The sequence below is a fragment of the Taeniopygia guttata genome, chromosome 10 (genome assembly GCF_048771995.1).
Source record: "Taeniopygia guttata chromosome 10, bTaeGut7.mat, whole genome shotgun sequence".
In the NCBI taxonomy this organism is placed as follows: domain Eukaryota; kingdom Metazoa; phylum Chordata; class Aves; order Passeriformes; family Estrildidae; genus Taeniopygia; species Taeniopygia guttata.
In genome coordinates this window covers 8,414,740-8,438,588 of record NC_133035.1, presented here as the reverse complement: position 1 = coordinate 8,438,588, position 23,849 = coordinate 8,414,740, and the positions used below count along the sequence as shown (strand labels likewise).

Genomic DNA, 23,849 nt, shown 5'->3' with positions numbered 1-23,849 from the left:
AGTAGGATTAAGGCTTTAGTATGAGTCTTGACATGATCATGTTGTCTGCCTGCTGTCTTAAGCTTTGAAAAACAGCTGGGATCATCTTCTTATAAGCTCCAACTTAAAGATGTTTAAGCAGTTCCAAATCCAATTAAACAGAGGTAAATATAAGGAAGGGCCCTACTGAGCCAAATAATCTTATTTTTTTAATGAAAACCAGCATAATTGCAGGTTACACAACTCCTTAATCTCACTTTAAACCTAACAGACTGCTGCCTTGCAGTGCACATGGCAAGACCAGTTAACCCAAGCATTCTGTATTGGTGCACTTAATTTTTGATCATTATCCTTTATTATGTTACTTGTAATCCTAAAAGCCTATGAATGTGTCCAGGTATTTGGCAAGGATTGTACCTGGATATACAGGGATTCCTCTTCTAAGAGTAATGGATTAATTGGATAGCATCGTATGACTAGTAGATGGTTTGCAGTGAAACCACTGTGCAGTTTTTAATTTGTGAACTCCACTTCCTTCTCCTTCTGTGCCCATCCTTTAAACAAATTGCCTTTTTGAACATTAGCAGTGTTGCTGGAGTAGCCTATCTATTCTCACCCCTAAGGTGACAATGGATTAGCAATAACACTGCCCTTTGGAGTGGGCTGCTTACTAAAATCCTCTCCATAAAAATTAATGGTAGATATGGAAATTGTATTTTTCACAGGGAATTGCATATTCAATTTAAAAGTAGCTATCTTATGAACATGACCCAATCAGACTATGATTACTTAAAGGCTTAGAGCATTAGACCCTTTATTTTCCACAGAGTCAAAAGATTTTTGAGGTGATCATACTGTACCAAGATATGTATTTTTTACACTAATACATTTAATACCCTAAAAGCAAAAACACACATAGGTAATCCTTCTACTTTGTCCTATAAATATGTACAAGGACATTCTCCAAGGATGAAAAGGCAAAATCTCATCAGGGACTACTTCAAATACAAGCTCCTCATGTCAGTAAGAGCAAGAAGGAAATTTAAATGATCAGGAGCAGACTGTTTGCAGTAGTTCTGTTACATTATGCATGATTCTTGGCTGCACAGGATTTAATTAATGATTTCCAGTTACATGGCTAAGACTTGTAGTGAATTACTTTTAGGGCAGCAAACTAACATCGCACACCGTAATTTTGTAGTTTTTCCCAAACACCAGATACTAGAGGTTGCTGTCCTCTTTGTTATTTTGTAGCTGGAAATCAGTTTTGTATATATGGGCAATAATTCTGTGCTCTATTACAGGAGCATGAATTTAGATTAATTTCAAGACAGTTATTTTCCTGATGCAACTTAGAACAAAATTTGGTCTTTGCTATTCTCTGAATTAATGAGCAATATCTGTTGCTATGTGTAAACATCAGAAAGGTGCTTGTTGAACTGTTGGATGATACATAATTATATTGGTAATGAACGTGGATTATCTGCTGCAGTTACCACTGCAGACATGGGTTTGGGAAAGAAGCTGTCCACTTTAAGCACCACTGGATCTATCTCCAGAAAACAAATATGGCACTTCCTCAAATGAATAGATAAGCAAGAATATGTGAGGTACTTAATGGGTAAAAGATGACTGTTGCCAAATACTGCACCTTCACTTACACTCAACCCTATTCTTCAGGCCATCAGCAAGACCTGTCTGTAAGTGAACAAAAGAGGCTGGAGCCTCCCCTTTGAGACAAGTAATAAAGAGGCAAGACAGATACCACAGGCACTGCCAAGAGGTGACTGACAACTGTCTCTGTGCTCCAGAGGCTGTGTGAGACCACATGTGCGAAGAACTAAAAAGCATGGGTCCAAAAAGGGCAGCTGATCTGCCCACTGTACAAGATCACATTCTTATTGGAGTTAGGGCCCATGGTGGGATAAAGAGCCAAGGACTAACACGAGTGTGAGCTTTTCCATGAGCTCTTTGATGCTTTCAATTGTTATGTATATGTGAGGCAGAAATTATCTAGATTGAGAAGTTGCGGGATATTTTTACAATGTCAAATTCACTGCACTTTGCTTAAATAAGGTTGGTCAAATGTAACAGGAAGATGCTGCTCAATGCTGCCAAGCTGAAAAGTCTGTAATCAGATTTGTTATTGCTCACTTTCAGCATAGGACTCAAGCCTCCAGAGGTATGAGGTTAAAAAAAAAAAAAAAAAAAAAGAAGAAGAAGAAAAGTGTTCTTTAGGTTCTTTTTTCACTTGTTTTCCAAGTGTTAACCTTTTCGGGTGTTGAGCCTTTATTTCTCAGGAAGAATGACTGGATATAGCAATAATTGCATACTATCACTTTGCCATATGAATTGGGACTTTTGGGAAAGAAATACACAAAATACCATAAGATTTACCATAAAATTATGAGGGTTGGTGAAACATTACTGGCTGCACTTATATTACCATAGTAGCCAAATCACTAATTAGAATTTGTTTTTTCATTAATGTCTGATCATTAGTTTCTTGTTACTTCTGAAAATAAACATTTCTATTGCTTTTTTTATTACACTTTTTCAAAAGTGTCTGGAATATCTTTATTTAGGTGTTCTGGAACTTACGTCTACTAGGGTGTTGTTTATTTGCGCACAATATATTCCAATTCACACATAGAAAAGGTAGGTATACCCTGACTATTGGGAAATTATCCAGTCCTCCACAAGAAATTCCATATGGAAGTGTTCTACCAGTCTTCTGTAGATACTTCACATTGTATTGCTGGCATTCCTCTCTTTTACTGGTTGATTTGTTTCTGTTTCTATTTCCTTTCAAATACCAACTTGTCTGCACATTCAGAGGTGAATCTAGGGACAGTCATATATATCCTTGTCCATATGGAAGGATAAAAACAAATTTAGTGTTTCAGGATACAAAACTGCCAGTTCAAGAGATCACCGAAGGTTGCACTCCAGCTTGTAAGATGAGTGAAGTGGAAATGCCAAAAGGGCTCCTGCACAAAAAAGGTACAAATGTGCAGCAGGACCTTGACTGCAGTTTCAAAAGCATTGTGCAGTGGCTGTAGCATAATTAACAGAAAGCACAGCAGTCTTGTAAAATAAATCACAGAATGCTCACTCCCTTCTTCACCTCTGTGTTGACTAGGTGCACTTTTATAAAAAGCAAGAGCTGCTCTTGATTTAGCACAATCTGAGTTTGGCCAAGGTGACCGAGACGAAACAAGCTGTGTAGAAATTCTAATGGATATGTGTAAAGGATTAGAACAGATATTGTAAAAGTAAGAGGACTTTCCATAAGTACGTTCAGAAAGACAGAAGAGAAACTCACTTATAACTGACACTCAGAAATCTGCTTAATCTTTTCCCAAATAACCCGAGTAAATTCTGAGCTTCAAAACAAGAGCTTCAGACTTCTTATTCCAGTGATTTGAGACTGCACAGTTGTTGCAACACAGCATAACTGCTTTTAATTGTTAATTAAATGCACAGAGCCTACTGAAGCTCACAGGCACCCCATCTTTGCACATCTTTTATCAAAAATGACAAACACAGGTGAACCTCTAGCCATAAACTTCTCCCATAACCCAAAGCTTTTTCCAGAGAATAACCTACCCCTGGCAAGAGAGCTCCACATTTTTACGTTGCTACAGAATTGCAAGAACTCTTGCAGCAGACTGATAAAATACCTACAGTGCATGTGGCCTGCTGGACTTCAAGAGGGTGCAAACAAATCTACAGCTGTGTAAGGCAATAGTACCTAGGAGTATTAACTTACTTAGAGACACTATTTTTCCTAGACAATATGAAAGGCTAAAACCAGATTTAAATAATTCTTACAATGGGAAATATTAAATTCAGTATTAAAAAAATTGTATCAGCAGTATTTACCATACTGTGTTGCTATAAAAAACATTACCTCTATCTACCTGACACCTTTATAGTTTCATACACAGCTGCTACTTCAGGTTCCGTTCACAGAGAATTACTGATTTAGAGCTAAAGGAAAGTGAAAATGTGGTTTAGAAGAACAAATTACTTGATTTGTTTCAGTTCATGAAGACAGCTACGGAGTGTATATGAATAGGTAGGGCTCATTTTCCTCCTTGTCTTACTTTTTATTCTAATAATGTCACCTTCTAAAAAGCAGATTTTTTTCTTTTTTTCTTTGAGACTGCACCCTTTTTTTTGATACATATTTATAGGGAGCTTCACTTACCAGTCAGTGTAAAGACAGTAGAGGAGTTCTCCTTTCTCTTTGTTCATTTGGTTGGTGCTTGTAAAGACAGGTCAATCTCTGCCCAGTTAAATGTTTGTTAAAAGAGGAAGATGAAACTTATTTTTTCATTAATCTGTTAAGTACTGGTTTCTATGTATTTTTCTGCTCATTATATGTCTGTATTACTGTTGAATTGCTCTTCCCTTTTAACTGGAGTATTACTTTCTTTCATCCAGCAATTGGATGGCATTCTGCACATTTCCTGAACCTAAATTTTAGAACCTTTGAAGTGTTTTAAATTTGGTTCCTTCTGTACACAAATCTCCTGCAAATTATCTTTCATGGACATGTAGCATTCATAATATGCATAAGGAAGAATGATGAGTGAAAGAATGAAAATGTCTTTTTTCACTTTCTAAAGTACACTAAGATATATGCTTGAGTGTTTCACAAATGCGAAGACAGTGTTTGTCACACAAACTACTGTGAATATTTATTGCACTATGATGTTTTTGTTTTGTTTTGCATGATAATAAAGGCCGGAGTAGGACCCAGGGTTAACTCGCATATGGCAGCACATGGCCATGTTTCTAGAAGATTCAGAGGGAACACTGAGAACTCTCCACACAGCTCATCTGTACAAAAAATTGGGAGCACAGTGTGTAGGTAGAAGCAAACAAATATTATATATAAAATTAGAGAATACCTGCAAGATACAGACATTACTTATGAACAAGAGAAACTCTTCAAACAGTCACAGGGCTAAATCCTGCATTTTATTAATATCAAATGGCTTTAACTTCCAGTTTAAAACAACCCAACCACAAAAAACCCTAAATGTGCCATCAAGACTGTAATGAGTACAAGACTGTTCTTAAAGCTAAGGAGTTTGTTAAAAGGACTACTGCATCCTGTTACAACTCTCCCCACAACAAGCAGACTTTCAGCTTACCATAGTTAGAGGAAAACACTTAACTCCAACCAAATGTTGAAGTCAAGCACACCTTGACTTCTTACCAGTATACATTTTTTTCTCTTCTACTAGAAATACCAAAAGAGAAGAGCTGATAACCTTAGTAAAGACTAATTAGTGACAGAGCTGCATTTACAAAAGTGATTGGAACACTAGAAATACAGTATTTGCAACAATTTGAGTATCTACTTGAATACAAATAGGGTTTTTTATATCATTTTATCACTCTTTGCTCTTTCATAGCAATTTTCATTTATGTACATATGATTGGTCATATTTAAGATAGGTAAAAATACTATTACTTAAAGAATTTATTTTACAGCAGCATTTAAGAAACCATAAATTTATGATAGTATTACTGGAGGAAATCCATTCCTGAGAAAGCTGTATATTTGCAATACATTGTTGAAGTATATATTGCATTAATACTTCACCGTTCTTCTAAGCGTTAATATAGGTTATTTGTTTATTACTACGTCAAGGTTATTCATCATATGCAGTGTCAGAAAGCACAAGCTGACATCTCATATTGTCTGCTTCAAGGGCAGGACCGATGTGACCTTTGGCTCCTTCTTTTAAAAAGGATGAAATCATTCCAGAGGGATGATGCTGAACTGCACAGCTCCCTTTAAGAATCAATCTGCCATTTATGGTTTCCAATTTTCCATACTGTAGTATGGCTTGTTAAGATCTCATGGCTAATTTTCTCTTCAAAGTTTAGTGTTCTAAAATTCCCCAAATACGTTTCCTATTAAAATGTCACTTATGCTTCCTATTTTAATCATCACAGAATTAAAATTTCAGATCATCAGTTCTTTTTAATTTTGCTAGGGTGCTTCTGGATTCTGTTTAGACTCAATGTTTTTTCTTTCCAGATTCTGTTAAAATCTCCAAGAAAAAGTCTTCATATTTACTGACTTTTCTTGCTTTACCATGCTTCTAAGCTTTCCTATGTTCAACTGACACAGGTGTGCAACTGATGATAGAAGATACAGTTACCAGTGAAAATACGTCAGAAATAGAAACAGTTAATAGGTAACTGTGCAAAAATATGGGAGTGATAAAAAATTAGATGTCATCTGTTAACTATGGAGCTCTGCCTTCAGCTGTCCCTGTATCATGCCAGGGGAAAGCAGATGCACAATCAAATCATGAGCTAGATGTGAAACTACGTGTGTTATTTCACAAGGATGACAATGTGCCTCCATGATCTTGAAACAGACATATTTGTACAGGCAACTCTTCCAACTTCATCCACCTCAAAGTGAGTACATTTTTGGAGAGAAAGGATGAGATTAACGTGTATTGGTAATTTTATTATCTGTGCGTGATACTGATTTCACTATAAAATTCAACCAAGGAGAATGCAGCATTCTTTGACCTAGCTGATAAAAGGTCAGAAAGCAATTTTGAATAATAAATGAGACCTGCTGACCTCATGACCCAAGTCTGGCAGGGTCAGCAGCAGCCCTCTCACCAGATGCTGATGGCAGATATACAAACGCAGACAGCTCAACTAATGAGCCTTCCCGGATAAAGGTTTTAGATCCAGTGACATTTAAGTGCTATGCAGTATATAAAATAAACTTACAAATAATCTGTGCCATAAAAAAATAAAGGGATATTTACAGTGAGGTGCAATATGACATACTTTGTAATCTTCACTACAATGATTATTTTACTGCTTCTCCTAGGTGTCCATTAACCAGAAAATATAATACCTGACTAACATTTCCTCTAAGGTCTTTTCACGCTTGTATGGTTCCCATTCAGTGGATGTACTTTGTAAAGAAAGACTTTCATAGTGCATTTTCTTGGCACCTCATTCAATAAAAGTCAGCAAAAATTACTAATAAGACAAGTTTGATTTTATTTTATTTAAATTCAAACCAACATATTTCTTCCTAGGGAGTAAAAGACAAGCTTGGGGAATGCAAGACCAAGAACTATTTTCTTCTCATTGCTTCATAAAGACTTCCACACAGAAATGAGTTCACAATGAAGAGAGAGAAGTGTGCTAAAATTCATTCTTTTCCTGACCTTATATTTCACTCTGCAAATGTCTTACTCCATTCCAGACCCCAGAAACCCTGAGTTTCAACTTCACCCTGGGTGCTGGGTCTGAGATCCATGAACTATCATCTCATTCCTCAGGTATATTATGGCTGCTTGCTTGAATTTGTAGGAATATAACTATATATTTATGTTCTGCATGAATTAGCAGTGTAAGGCCAAGTTTCTAAATATAATTTTTGAGATCTGATTTGTAAGGAAAGATAATTGATTACATTATCTTCAACTGCAAATAATTCACTGTGAATACAATTAACTACAGCAACCACAAAAATTAGCTTTTCTGTCTTTTTAAAGTTACTATTATTAATTCTATAGAAGATGTCTTTTAGCCACTTACTGAAGTCTAGAGACTACATTAAAATTGCTGCAGAAAATTTATTCTGATCTATTCAATTCTGTGCTCCTTTTCATAACTACTCTTAACTTATACAACAACTGGTGTTTAAGAACTTAGAAAAATTAAAATACTAGCTGGAGATGGAGGAAAAAATACTGTCCCATTTAATTGAAGGGGAATCTGAGACACTAGGTTACATGAAGAAATATTTTCTTTTAAACTTTAGAAAGTTTCAGCCTTTCAATTTAATTGCATTCCTGCATGGTCTTGAATTGTGAAAAAGGATAAAGAATGATTAGTTGATTTAATTTTTTCAAACAATATGTATACTTCTACAATATTATTTCCCATTTATCTCCTCTTTCAGCTAACCAGCTTTTAAAATTACATTTATATTGTTAATTTCTTTTTGCCTATCTCTTAAGGTGTCCTCTATTTAAGCCATAGCTTTTCAGAGTCAGTAAAGAAGAACATGACCTCTCCAAAAGGCCTCCCAATCAATGTACATAATAAATTTGTAATATTTGCAGTGTTATTTACATTCTTCTTATACCTCCACAGTACATCAGCTCTTCTGAGTGCCACTGTACAACTTTTGACTGAAATGTTACATTTCAGTCTGACATTTATAGATGGAATTTACCTACCCAGTGGTGACTGGCATACCACTAGGGAGAGAGCATCTGTATCCTTCTGATCCAGGGGCTGCCAGAAGCCATTTAGATCTTTTTAATCAGTGCTGATTAAGGCAAGTCAGATGACTACCCTCAAATTTATCACTGCTTCCAAAGACCTTGTAGCCGCCAGTACCTTGGGTAGCTCGCGCAAGGGATTGTCTGGGCCACTCGCCTTTCCTCTGCACTTGTGAGGACTTTGCAAGGGGAATTACACACTGTCTCTACATAATCTATCCCAACTTTTCACTGAGTCAAGTGTGTGCCCAGAATACAATTCTGGGACTTCAGTACTATGTGTAGATACCAATTAAACTCATTGTTAGTGAACCTAGCTTCTAAATCTTAGTGCATTCATTTAGGGAACCAGTAACAGTAACCAGCTCCTGCACTCTCAGCCTGCATGCAATTGAAATACAATTTGATTACAAATAGATTAAATTATAAAAGTTGCTCAAAAATCTGCCTGTAGCTTTGTCTGATGTATTTAAAACAGCAGTAGCTTCCACTACCAAGAAAAACTTTCTCACTGCATCCAGTGCATCAGTAAAACATACTCAGTCTTGCTGCTTTAATTTCTGTCTTGCCACTAGACAATTATGTGTATTGTTGTGAGTCTGCTAGATTTCCTTAAAAACATTACATTCAATCTGCCTTAAAACAGCTTCTCCAATTCATAGCTATGAGAGTACAAAAAATTTTGGAAGGGTTGCTCACAGTAGCTTCATACACATTTTCCCCCAACAAAACACTACAAAGCTGTGCATCAGCAGAACTTTCTGCTCAGCAGAGTAAATCTTTCATTACATAAATCAGCTGGACTTATGTTAATTGTTTACTGGTGAAATAGTGTGAAGCAGAACAGTGCAATCTGAAATTAGATTCAGGGTTTAGAGATACAACTCTTAATGAACACCTCAACATGTAATTGAAGAGAGAGAGAGGACTCAAGAGATCCACCCAGTGGGATCACCGATGAGCAGAAATTCCATTTAGCTTTGTCCAGCAGGAGAAAACAAATGCAAATGTTTCTCAAAGTGGATCTCACTATAGGCTTGCAGTGATATATGTATGGAAAGGAGAATCAGAAAAATTACTGTACCCAACTGGTACTGTAATAACAGGAAACAATTTCCTTACAGAAAATCGTCCTAGATAGGTAATTCACACTAAAATTGTTAAACAAATCTAGCTGTGTTTTGATGTACCCTCTGCCCCCGCACCATTGAAGTGACAACTAATGCATGATGGGCTACCCTTTTCCACTGCTTGTCCTGCTTTTCATGCAATACAACACCACCATCCCATTTCATTTTTTATTCTGCACATTAATGCTGTGACTACATCCACCAAAGGATCCATTTTACCTCTGTACTCTAAATGAATAATGTGTAAATTAGTACTGTTCACTAAGAATCAACATGCTTTTCAGAGTGTACAATATTTATTCTTCTTAACCTGGAATAGCGTATTCCCAAAAGCAATTAACGTGTCTTATGCTCTTTCCTGTCCTTCTCCTAAAATCACTACAAAGAAAACTAGAAATTAGATCTTCATCTTGGTACATTTTATCCAAATACAGGCCAAAAATCAAAGCCCTAGTTGCCAGCTTTCTAGCAAAATTATGCTTCAGAAGAGCCACATTCATATATTCTACAACAGTTTCTGCAATCTGTGGCTTTCATTTTCTTTTAACTAATTATATTTTTCCCTTAAAAGATTATTTTATTCTGATTCTGAATGTGTACTACAGTTTCTCAACTTGAATGAACTAATCAGCTGTGAATTTACGAAGTAGAACTTGCACATTATCACAGTAATAACCATACTGCACTTTTTTTTTAATTTCAAATAAACAGTTTCTCTGCATATAAGCTCCAAGATGTCTAACAACCCAAAACATAAAGCTTTTAGTTGTATTCTTGTTTATGACCTTAATTACTTTTTACAAGTGATTTTACAAGATTTTACAAGTGTTTTGTCATAAATCATCATATTTTCTCAATCCATAAACTGCACTTATGTTCAGTCTTCTCTTTTGAATTTCACATAGGACTCGCTCACAAATCAGAGGCAAGGAAAAACTGGTCTTCATACATACTTGTCTAAAAAAGTATTAGAGATTTATACTTTTTGTTCATACAGATTCCCTTTATTTTTATTCTTTATACTTGACAGCTTATCAACCGAGTAAAATCTAGTTTTCTAGGAGTCCATTGTACGCAGGAAAGCTTTCAAATGCTACCATTGCCATAGGATAATAGGAAAAAAAAAAAAAAGAGATAATCAAAGTCTCTGGAATAATAATGGGCAAAAAAAATGTTTCTGATGAAAACAATTAGTTACAGGCACTACGAGTTGAAATTCAGTTCAGTGTTAAAGAGACAGTTTAGAAGCACATGGTACATTTATCACAGCTCCACAGACAAGTTATTGAGCTGTCTGTGAAAAACAGAGCCAAACAGGAAAGCTTTCAGCAGAAAGCAGTGGTTGAGGTCCTTGATTGATAGAGTTAGATGATGCAAAGCTGTCTGATGGCCTTTCTGCAAAATAAAGTGAAGGAACTCAAGGTCTTTCATGACGATCTCTGACCACAGATGAACAGCTACTTTATTACAGCGCAGATTGAGGTTGCACCTTAGTCCATATTCTGCCACTTTTGGATGCACACGGTTAACTTTACCAACAGCCCACTGTGTTTAACATAAGTGTCTGCCATCTTTATACGATTTTAAAAGGGCAGCAGATTGCAGCAGTTAGAAGCTTAACCTCTTTTCTGTTTAACTGTGGTGATTGAAAAAACAAACAGTTTTATCACAGGGTTCTTATTGCAGTGATAGGGCTGATAGTTCAGGGAGAAGTGCCTCATTTAAAAGATACAGCAAAATCCCTGCTATGTGTAAGAGCCAAAATCTACTTGTGCTACCTTCCCTGAGAAAGGAACTAATTTACTTTTTCCAAAATGTAAATACTATCTTCCTAATGACTTGAGGGTGGTTCTGTTCTTCACTGATGTGATGCTACAGATATCACAGAATACACCTTTGCAGAGCCTGAGGATGATTATAGCACATCTACTTTAAGCAGAAATTAAATATTTATCTCCATGTTTGTGATATTTAACAAACATAATTTTTTAGGAAAAGATACTACACTACCTGAACAATATGAAGTACTTACAGCCACCTAAACAATCCTGACTTTTGGGGCACAATTCACACAAGAGCAGTGACTTCACAGTATGAATTGAGGATATTTTTTCTGGGGCTCTCTCTCACAGCTGCCTGTGATTCACACTGGCTAAGGCCGTACTGCCTGTTTCATTTGGAAGTTCAACTTGGATTAAAATACTGTGACCCAGTCACTTCTACACTTCCTGATTTTAGAAAAGCAAAAAATTCCACAAAGAGTTTTTAGAGTACACGAGTTTGACTCTGGGCTATATTTTAATTAAAGTTCCTATTAACTTAATTGACTAATGGAGTTGCTAAAACATCTTTCCAAAAGTTACTCTCATTCACTGTCTTCAACTGTCCTTTGAAGAAAAATAATGTTTTCAGATATTTAAAGTCCTTTCTCCTCAATTATAGCTCTCCTTCCTCATTGACAAGGCCAAAGTAGTGTCCTGGACTAAACAATGGTTGTAGGCTCCTTCCAAACGAACTATTCCAGTCTAGTGCAATTTATATTTGAAATTTATTCTCGCAAATGAATATCCTCGCATTCTACAAATGAATGCGAGGATAAATTTGCTTCAATTTGTCCTTGCATTCATTTGTAGACATCATTCTGGGGTACTCTCTCAGCTCTAGTGCTCCACTGTGAGCATCCTCAGAGCAGAACAAGTTACAGTAAAGCAGTGAACATCCTTCCCCAGAAGTGTCTCAGTAAGCAACCAAAGTGTCATTGACTGCAAAAACCTCAGTTCTAACAAGGACAGGTCCATATATTCAGACACTGTCTACAAGAATTATTCAGTTTTCTAACATTCTGTTCTGCAGTGATGAGTCTTGCTAATACCAACACATCCACTCTTCACGTCTTTGACAGCCTTGGTTTTAAAGTCAGTGTTAATCACTACTCCCCAAACTCTTTTCCTCAGAATAGCTTTTTCCTTCCATTACCTTAGTTTAATATTTACTTTAGAGGCTGCTGCCTAAATTGTCTGGTTATGGAATTCAGTGTGTCATCTATCAAAGGACTGACAAGAGGAAGCCTGCCCTGAAATTCTGACTTGAATTCACAGAACTGCCTAGCTCCTTTTTCATGGTTGCAGTGGCATACAGATACTATGACCTATGTACTCAGCCTTCAACTCAGTTATTCTACCATTTTTACAATAACATACACCAGTAGTACTTTCAAATCGTAACATTTTAAACATCTCACTTGATATTGTTTGGTTGGCTCTATTCTGATTGCTGAAACAAATGCTGCAAGTCTTGCAGGATTTTTATGCAAAATGAGATTTAGAGTATTATCTAGGCTTTTCCTCCTGTATCATATAAAAGACTCCTCAGCACAGTACCACCTAAAACTTCCTAAAAAGGAAGATGCTTTCAAATTTCCTGAGTTTGATACTGGTCCAACAGAGTTAAGGAAAATAAAAACAACACTGAGTGCTGTCAGTAGAGACAGGCACTGGAAAATAAATTTAAAAAAATTCAGTCTTAAACTTTAAACTGATGTGTTTCTAACCACAAAACAGAAAACTTCTAAAGCATTTAATATTATCTCAAAGTAGTCTTTCCCTCTGATTAACATTAGGAACACTATGTTTTGACATACTAGAGGCTGAACTATGAAAACGATTGCTTTATTATACCTTGGTTGCGTAAGTTCAATCTTGAAATAAAAAACCCTTTAAAAACAAAACACCATGTCTGATTCATATAAATAAAGGTGTTTTAAAAACATGTATTGACTTTTCCATGTTATTAAGCTTTTTAGATGAATCCTGTTGTTAAATGGTTGTTCTAGTAACTGGCCTGTCATCTGGAAATGTTCTTAGATTGTTTTTTTGACACAATGTCCCTGCAGAAAGTTGGGCAGTGTGACACAGAGAGCACAGGTTTGCCTATCACACTGATTACTTGATGTAATAGTAAGCAAGCTTAAGTGAACTGTGTGTCTTCAATCTTTCCAATCACTTAGGGATGGGCACCAGAGGATACCATCTATCATCCATGGCCTGAAACATATGGTGCATCAGCAATCTTCGGCTGACCTAAATGATAGTAAAAGCTGCTATGCTGTTCACAATAAGGAATTGTTGTCCACTGAATTACAGGATTGTGATTAGATTGCTAACATGGCCAACTTGATGTATAAGTGAAGTGTCCAGGAAAGATATTCCCTAGGATCCTTTGAAGATTAATTTATACCCTTGAAATGTGCACCAATCACAGAATGAAAAAATATGTCAAGGTATTTTTCTTGAGAACAAAAAAAAGCACTGCAGCGGTAACAGCTATTAATTTATTTTTGGCAGTTTTAGCCAACAGAATTCAATAAACAAGATTCTTAAAGGTTTTTGTTTTGTTGCAAGGTTTTTACTGTTTGACTCCTAAAAGCAGTGAGTTCTACAACAATATCTTTTATAAGGGGGACAGTTCCCCCTCACATTCATTCTAAAATCTCAAAGAATTGTAAGTATTACATAAAGGTAGGAAGAAAAAGACTGAAAATTTTCATTTTGTATTATTGCATTGCTATGTAATGGGCATGTAAATATACTGCAGTATTATGTATCTATTTTTAAAATAAAAAACATACACCTCTGATCACTGATCCCAAAATTAACAATTTTGTCTCTCTGTAAATTAGATTATGCTTGTCATGTTATTCATTCATCAATTTAGGAAAAATAACCCACATCACAAAGCTAAGGCTTCAACTGCAGTATCAACTTTGGTGTGACTCAGGGCAGGGGGCAACAAGGAAAGGGGGAGTTATTATTCCAGAGTAGCTCTAGCCCTTAAATTCTCTTTAGATACCAAAACAGTGATAGTGAAAAGCACATTTTAGGAAGCACAGATAAAGAGTGAAAAAGAACATTATCTTATAATAGCTACAAGCTGTATTAGAACATAACTAAAAACCAGCATACATTTGTGCTGACCATCCAAGACCATTCAAAAATCAACTTACTCCAGGCTAAAGGAAACTGCTCTCCTATAAAATATGGAACTTAAAGAAATTGTTTTGCAAATATGTCTGCTATATGCAATTATCATGGGAAGACTGGAAAAATTGGTCTTCTCTGCCCTATCTGCCAGTCTTTTTTTTGGAGACTTTCTTTGCTTACCCTGGAACATGTGAGGCAGATATTCCTGCTGTGCCTGTTAGCTCAGACCTTCTGCTGGTGCTTTTACTTCATTTCTAATGTGCTTGTCACCAGTGTAAGTCCTTAACCACATGCAAGTCCTATTTTATAACATTTCTAACCATACAACTAAACCATTACATTTCATTACATAAAAGCACAGGTTTAAAATCACGGACTCTTCTTTTACTATCCCCCAATATAATCTGCTGACAGAAGTGTAATTCATATAATACACTATATATCACACTTTGACATAGATAACAATGGTCACTAGTGAAAGGGGGCCCTATTGAACCTTTCAAGGGGACATACTAATTAAATAATAAATTCTTTCCTGTGCATTGAAAATGGCCTTAATCTCCTAAAAATATCTGAGACACACCTATTAGGATGATTTGCCTAAAATATCAAAATTCTACTTTTCATTGAAAACACAAGCTAGGACCAATGTCTGCTTAACTTATATTAAAAGAAGATTATCTTTTCATTTAAACAGGACTTATGTTCATTGCCAGCATTAAATTTGAGAGTTTGGTGACATGCAAAACCCTGACAGTGCTTCATGTCCAAAATAAACAGAATAATTTTAGCATTAGCATATTATTAGTACAATGAATTGAACTTGCATGCTTTAATTATGTCAGATAGGTTTTGCTTCTCTATTTTTACACTTCTGAAAAGGAAAGGAGAAGAGAAATCCAAAACCTATTCAGAAAAATGAATGGTAGAGAGGAAAGAACACACAGACAAGCTACTAATTATTCTACAGGAAATACTCCTGGATACGGGTTCCTACTTCACCCTCTTCACTAGGCTATCTGAGCATCTCCTAGTAGTGCAGCAGGTGATGTGACCAACATCCATCATATGAGAACAATACTTACATGGGTCTTTAGGGAATTAGTAATACATATCTTAAGTGTGATATAAGTTGGATTTTTCTAAGAGTAGGGAGAAAAAATTCTTCTGCTGAAACACTTGGAATTTGCCAAAAAATTTCAGAAAAGTTGCTATATTCTTTAATTCTTACTTCATTACGAGCAATGCAATTAAAGAACTAAAACATGATGCTGAAGTAAGATAGGATACTTGGTGGACATAACTTTGGTCCTTAAAATAAAGCATACAGTGAAACATTAAATATGAACCAGCCATGAGAGAATACTGAGCAACTTGCATTTCAGAATCTGGAAGTCATTGTGTGCTGATTGGCTCTGTGCACCATGCAAATATGAAATACTCTTTCTATTAATGATGCACATTTGCTTTGAAACAACACTTAGTTTACTTTCATATAACAAAGAGAAACAGATTCTGTACACATGAGACATGAAATAAAAACAGGTGCATTGAGCCTTCTAAGAATGTGTGCAGGCACAGAAGTGCACCAAGAGATGAACACAATGGTCCATCCTGAAATTTAAAAGTTCTGTTGAAATAAATTCTAGTGGTGATGGATACATATGTACCTCCAACTGGTTCAATATTTTCTTAATAAGCTTGGTAGGCAAGAAAGTCTTCTTTTGAGCTATTTCTATTTTTTGTTTGCTGAGACAGATACCTTGATCTCATTGCTATAGACAAGCACTGTTGAGTTGTGTTAATCTGCTGTGCGTTAGCTGAGAATCTCTACTTCCATATTAATAATGACTTGTATAAAGTAGTTTTACCTTTCAGCATGTTTTTCACAAAACACATAATGAAAAATTTCCATCTTACTGAAAACTATTAAGAGTAGCTTGAAGTAATTTCTCTTTCTGCAAGATTCTTTTTTAAACAAACAAAACTATTAAAACATTTAACTTGTCTCACTGACAGATAATATTAATAATTCTATTGGTTCAATATTTGCATTACTAATTTTATAATTTCCTTCCAAATAAGGTAGGCGAGTCCATTATTCTGGAATTCAAGGACAGAAACATTTCAAATGTATGTAGTTAGAGATCAGGTTTGGGAACTCATTCTGTACCTCCTAAAAGTTTAAAAAATGTAAGATGCAAAATTCAAAGGTACCTTGCTGCATATATCATTAAAAAGAATCCCTTCAATAAATTACATTCCAATTACATGACAGAAAACTAACTAAAACATGACAAAAATTGTTAAGCGCACACTGCAGATTGTTCTGCCTTCACTACTGCCCAGTAGAAGCCATAGATAACTGCAGTCAAAAGGTCTCAGAAAGGTTTTATTCCCCATCATAAGGAAAATTCAGACAACAGAGTCTGAAGAAAATATTGCCAAACTCTTGCAAGCCTTTTTCAAGCATGGCAGCAATATAATCACATAATATGGAGAAGAGAACTTCTGCCTGGGGATCATCCCTTTACCCATGCTGTTCTGAACACTCCTTTCTCAGAAAGGCATGCAGCTCTACAATCTTTCTAGTGTAGGACCTATTCAAGTCTTTCCTGCCCTTTGTGTACTTACAGTATCGTACAAAAATACTGAACAGCAAAGAAATTAATAAAAATAGTATCAGGAGATTACAAAACATCAACACAGCACAGAAAAACTCTAGATGCTGTCTTACAAATATGAACAAGGTATTCTGATACGGTGTTGTTATTTATGGCTATTTGCACAAAGCTCAGTTTCAGTGTTAATTATGGACTATACACAGTAGTACTTTTTCCCTCACCTCAGCCTCCTTCTCATAATAGACACATCTAGAAAATCTCCAGCTTTGCAAGAACTATTTGCACAAAAAATTCTAGAGGAAGTGCCAGAACTGAAGTAATCTATTTTTGCTATTTTATTAACTTTCATTTTCACTTTTATTTTATTCACTTATTCATTTAAATAATATATTATTATTTATATTTGCTATTTTATGAGATTTTACAGAAGCCAAGTGAGCAAAAAGGACAGAAAAATAGGAAAACATCACTAAGGCCTATGTGTTCTTAAACAGTGTAGACAATAAAGACGACAGAGTCTGAGCAGTTAGAGATTGATTATAAGCAAGTTAAAACAGCAGAAGGACAAACTTCAAAATATAACCTAACAAAGGTGATAACCTTCAGGTTTTGTTCTTTCTACCTTTGCGAATAAAATTAATACTATATTATACAGACACAAATTGATTAACAATGAGTGTATGACACACAAGAAATTAAAACAGTACTTAGTAACTTATACACTTATTTCTTATGGTATGTTCACATATCTTCCAGCTGTACGGGTTTATTTGACCCATGGCTCTGTGTACTAAATTAGGCACAAGAAATCCAAGGCTCCAACAAAACTATAAGGATTATAGATTACATACTATTAGCAAGTCTGAACATTATGCTCAGCTAAGAACAACTATATAGGCAAGGAGATATTCAGCCTAAGGAAACAAGATGTGAGAAGGAGCAGCTTCTCAAAAAAAAAAAAAAACCCAAACTAAACAAACCCAAAGCCCAACAAAAGAACAAAAACAAACCAAAAAAAAAAAAACCCAAAAAACCAGTAGAAGACAGTCTTAGAGGAGACTAAGCAAGTAACAGGGAGTATTTGCAGTTCCTTCGCTCATTATTTTGAAGCCCCAAGTCAGAACTGTGAAATCTTTCTAAGATTAGCCTTGCACTTTGCCTCACCAAATGAACTTCTAAATAAACAGAAGAGACTAAAAATTGACCAATGACACTTTTATATGTCTGTATTAACAGCTCCTCCCCTCTCAAAGTATTTACCTCTAAGGATTTAAATAGAGCATTATAGATTGCTTGCATTCAGTAAACACTGAAAAAGCTCATAGAAACCAAAACTGACTAAAGTTCATTGTGCATTCGAATTTAGAATACATGTGATCCTCATGCCTCCTTGACCAATGAATCCTATCTATCCTAATGTTTTGCAGGAGTCTGAGATGGCGCCTTTTGAATTTGATTTTGTGTAAAAATACACACCAAATCTGATTTCTGCTACATTAAGGAGTCCTCTGGTAAAATATATGATGCATGGAATGAAATAAGCTGTAGTCCTAGAATGAGTCTTTAAGCTTACTTCCTTTAGTACTTGACCACTAATATTAAAGACTACTGGATCAAACTACAGTTTTAATTGGATATATAGGACATGATACAGTGGTATAGTTAAACTGCAAGTTAGATGCTAAAATATAGCATTGATTTGTATTCTTTTACTGGAAATATTAGTAATATGAAATTAGGATACAAGAAACTCTTTTTAAATGCATATTCCATACAGAGGAAAGCTACTGCTGTCAACAGGTTATGCCCAAAGTACATTCTTCAAATAAATGTTAGATTAATTTGGTTTGCTGTTTCTCAGTCTAAAATGAGATTACAGATGAATCTAATTCACATTAATAGCAATGAAATGTTGATTATACAATTCTTACACTGCTTATTGCTAACGTACACATGAAAAACTGGCCTGCCATATATTTTTTTAAATTGATCTGATGGCTAATAATTTATGAATTGTTATGCATAGGAACTTGCCCAAAAGCACAAAATATGAGTTCCACCTAAAAACTTTGTTTTATTGGATGAAATGTTTGCACTAATAAGACCAGACTGGATAGAGAAAAGAAATTTCATTTTGGAGATAATCTACTGATTCTGTTGGAATTTTCTGTACATTTAGTATCTCACCAGAACACAAGCAATATAAATTATATGAATGTGTTTATAGTTAAAATGTGTCAATGCATTTACACCCCAAAAAGTTACTTCCCCAGCAGTCAGGCAACAGAAGTTTTCATGAAAATCTTGTGTAACCTTTGCTGGCATCAGTGATCTAAATGGGCTAATGCTCTGAGTCAGGATTATCTTTTGGGTCTTTGATTGTTCAAACGCAGAGTCAGAATGCGTATCTGGACTAATATAAAAAGCCTGTATGTTATAACAAGATAACAATGTGAAAGAATATATCAGAGACAGAACAACCCTTCTCTTTGGCTGCACTTCCTTGACAAAACCTTCAGACAGCAAGCAGGCAAGGAGTTTCATTTGCTATATAGAAAGAAAGACACAGAATTATTTCCTAAGAGCCGACATAAAAAAGTCATCTGCAACTGGACAGATTTCTGAGACCCTGACAATGGAAGTATTTAAAACCCTGTGCTGCAGGTCACTATTCCTCTCTAGTGAGCAGGGGCTGTTATATCCTTCCTTGCATTGATTTACCATTACTGAACGGATTCCTCATCTTTACAAAACATATTGTTAGATTCTGGGTAAGTCTTTGACAATTCTGGCCTATGGAATTCAATTGCCACCATTAATTTCACTCTGGTATTTATCAGCAGAAGCATTTTTCCTGCATGAACCAATTTATTTAATTGAATAGTTTAAAGGGCTCCAAAACCACATACAAAAGATGAGGTTATAGCTAACAGCTTTCAAATATACTTAAAAGCTTGAATCATTAGCAGTTGCTTAAACTAGGAATTTTTAAGTGCAAGCCAGAATTTATTGCAAACTAGTCTTAGTGTCGTGATTTTTCACATTTCATTTTTTTACAAATACAGCAGGCAGTTAAGATATTATGCTGTAATTAGGAATAAAGCCTGTACTTTGCTGTCCTTCCACTTTTCCAGTTTTTGGAATTCCTGGAATATCATCATGCATCATTACCTCCATTTATTATCTGGGTATTAAGTTCTTAAACACATTTATCCCCATAATTTTCTTAAATGGTAAATAAATCCATTCCTTAAATTTCACAAAAAACTGAAGCACACAATTCCAGAAGAACTGGAATGCTGTAATGCTGTTCCAGAGAAGAAATTTTTGGCTCCCTATGCATTAGAAGAAACAGGCATCAAATGACTGCACATAGGAAACTGTTTCAGTACAGTAGCTACTGGGAGACTGCAGTCCTACACACAAAATGCACCTGGAGGTGAGAAAATCTCATTTCCAGCTCTTAACCATGCAAATATTTGGATATTTCCACAAAAAAAGGAAAAAAAATTCTGTAGATGGCTTATTGCTGAATGCCCTGAGGATAAGCAATGAATTACCACTGAGAAACATACAGGTTCAGATCTACTCCAGGAGGGACTATCCAATTTCCTTGTGTCCAATCAGTGAGCTAGGGAATGACAACAGTGGTAATATCCCCACACTTCCTCTGATCAAAGAAGTTCTGCATGTGACTTGGTATGGATTAGGTATGTATGTCATAAGATCAAACACTACAAATGAAAAATGAATGCCAGCATAGTTCCTCTATGCTATGTGGATATAAAAGTAGATGAATAAATTTTCAAGACCTGAAAATCACTGCCTTGGACTCAAATGAGAGTGGAAAACAACACCACACTGATGACCTGTTAAATGGTACTATTAACCTGAGATTATTGCTGTGTAGAAAAAGGCAAGAAGGGATAAAATTCAATATACTCTTTCAGAATGATGATGAGAATGTCAAAAAAATTAGGGAAAACCTAAGCTTCTTTGAAGAACTGAAGAAAATCTTGCAGAAATCAATAGTAAGATTGCTATCAATATGTTTGGAACGGGTCCAAAATTATTATCTCTGACATTAACATAAAGAAATTGCAGCTGTTTGCATTTATAATTCCTTTCAGCAACAATGGAAGAATGTACTAGGATGGAACAGAGTTAACCCCTTTCTCTGGAATGCTTTATATGCACAGTTTGGGCTTTTTAAATTCCTTATCTTGATTTCTGGAAAAATATGAGCTTGGTGACTTGGGTTTTTTCTTTTGGTTTTGTTTTGGCTTTTGTTTATTTGGAGTTTTTTACTCAAATAAGCAATTCTGTCTGTATGGAACCACAGAAAAATATGGCATTTTAAATTATTCATCAAGTGAAGCTGTTGTCTACATTTGATCACCCTTAACCAAGAAGTAAGGATGCAGGAGCTTCAAAGGAATAAGTATCTTTCTGGAAAAAAAAAAAAAAAGTCCCAATTATATAATGTATTATAAACTTCAAAGATTAAAATTGAATTGAAAGATTAAAATTTCTAAAAGTTTGCATTTTGAAAAAAAAACACCTATTCACTTCAGTGGGAATTTTTTGACTTAAATAAGATTAAACATGTCTAGATCTAACCTATTAATTCTGAGTAAAGAAAAATGCAATACAATGCAATGGTGATGGCAGCCAAGATTCAGATTCTTTTACTTTGGATCAGAGGGCACAAACCCAGTCTTGAACTATAATTTAAAAACCCAAAGCAATATTTAACCTTTACCTTAATATTGCACAATATGCCAACTACTGTACAGCCCATAAATACAGATTATTTAATAAAATATGACATACCTATCAAATAAATCGCTAAATCCAGAAATAATTACTTGTCTTATCAGTTACACTGGTCATGGGTGCATGCGTTTTTAATAATTTCGGCATGTCATTACAAGACACAAATAGTTATACTCTTTCATATATCAGAAATAAAAAAAAAATTGTTCAATTCCCGATGAATGCACCATGTTCTACAATACATATGACAAAACCCTACAAGCCAAAACAAGAATACTTCTGCTATTTACATACTGTGATAAATAATGCAACAAATAAGTGGAAAAGAGAACAAAAATAAATCTAATATTAAATACAGTGCAAAATCCCTTTTCCAATCATTCTGTATGTTTTCTGCCTCTTTCAGACTACATTAAATTCTAAATATGCAAAAACATCCATTCTTTACAGCATGTATTCATGCAGTTCAGATCATGGAGTATGAAAAAGTCATAGCCAGTACAAATGCTTATACATATTTTTCTCCTAGCAATTTTCTAGTTGTTTTTTGAATAATCATCAAATAACTAGGTTAAGAACAAAATAACAGCAAAAACTATCTCTTACTAGACATACAAAAAATCCCCCTCTCAGAGAGTGGAAGTTCCCTGAATTGATAACTTGAGACTTAATTAGAATTAAACAATTCTATTACTAGAATCATACCAGCACTTTTTATGTAACAGAAATGTTCTTTTCATCTACTACAGAAAGTTTTGAAATAAACCTGAAGATCTAAACACATATGGAGTTTGGAGACACCTGCATTTGCAACTTTCAGTTAGTTCCATCTTAGCTGTAAATCTCAGTCAAAATGTTTCATTGAAATACACCACTGAAAATTCAGGAAATTGGAAATTAAGTCCAATGTACTTTACAGATGGGGCTGCTTTAGTTACAATGCAGCTTGAGGCAAACCACATAAACAAAATTATTAGAAACAATATTCAATGTAAACAAAGTATAAACTCATATATGACAATCACTGAAAGTGTTCTGCATTTCAAAATTATAGAGACACCTCTTCGTATTGTGGCCTGAAGCAAGTATCACTGATCATTTTTAGTATGCTGGAACAAGGATATTGGTAACAAATTTTCATGACAGACACACACACTCAATGAGATAATAAATTAGTTTCCCAAGTGAAGGCTCACTAATAAGATTGGATCTAAAATTTAGGTCACTTAATTTTAAGACTCAGCTAATGGGCTAAAAAAAAAAAAAAAGAGTATAACTTCATAACATAAATTCAGGTTCAATCTTTTTTCACCATAAACATTAGCACCATTGTAAAGTTGCAAAGAGTAAGCTTCTTGTAAAATTAAATTATCTAATTGTAAAATGCATTTGATATCTCCTTGCATGGAGGTTATTTCTAAAAGAAAAATAAAATATTCTGTATTACATTATGAAGTTATAAAATTTAAGCAATTAATTTTTAGTGCTGTGTAAGGTCTGATGTCACTGGAAAGATAAATTTGTAAAACTTCTTTCCAATATGATTTATTGAATCTATTTCAAATACATTTTGAATTTTATTTGCAAATATCAGACCTATTATAAAATCAAAGAAACTTTACCTTTTCTTCTTTAGTATTCAGAGGTGATGAGAAAGTCCTTTAAATCCTTGACAATCATATGAGAAAACTCCTAGCCTGATAAAGTTAGAAATAGGCCATTTGGCTTGTCTCACACTCAAGTAAAGTACTGTGAACTCATACTCCCAGCTTGTTCTGATTTCTAGAGGAAGTTCTTTTAAAATAATATACCAACAAATTTTTTACTTACAGGAAAAAAAAAATTTTCTGAGAGGGACGTTTTACAAGGTTGTGTAGTGATGGAACAACGGGTAATGTATTTAAAGTGAAAGAGGATAGATTTAGATTAAACATAAGGAAGAAATTCTTTATTGTAAAGGTGGTGAGGCCCTGGAGCAGGTTGCCTGAAGTTGTGGATGGCCCATCCTTGGGAGTGTTCAAGGCCTGGATGAAGCCTTAAGCATCCTGGTCAAGTGGAAGGTGCCCCTGC

General features: G+C 35.0%; 1 protein-coding gene across 3 annotated transcripts in view; it reads right to left on the bottom strand.

Moving 5' to 3' along the window:
• Nucleotides 1-23,849, bottom strand: part of WDR72 (WD repeat domain 72) — a 100,174-nt gene that overhangs the window by 15,554 nt on the left and 60,771 nt on the right. The gene's annotated exons all lie outside the window — the stretch shown is intronic.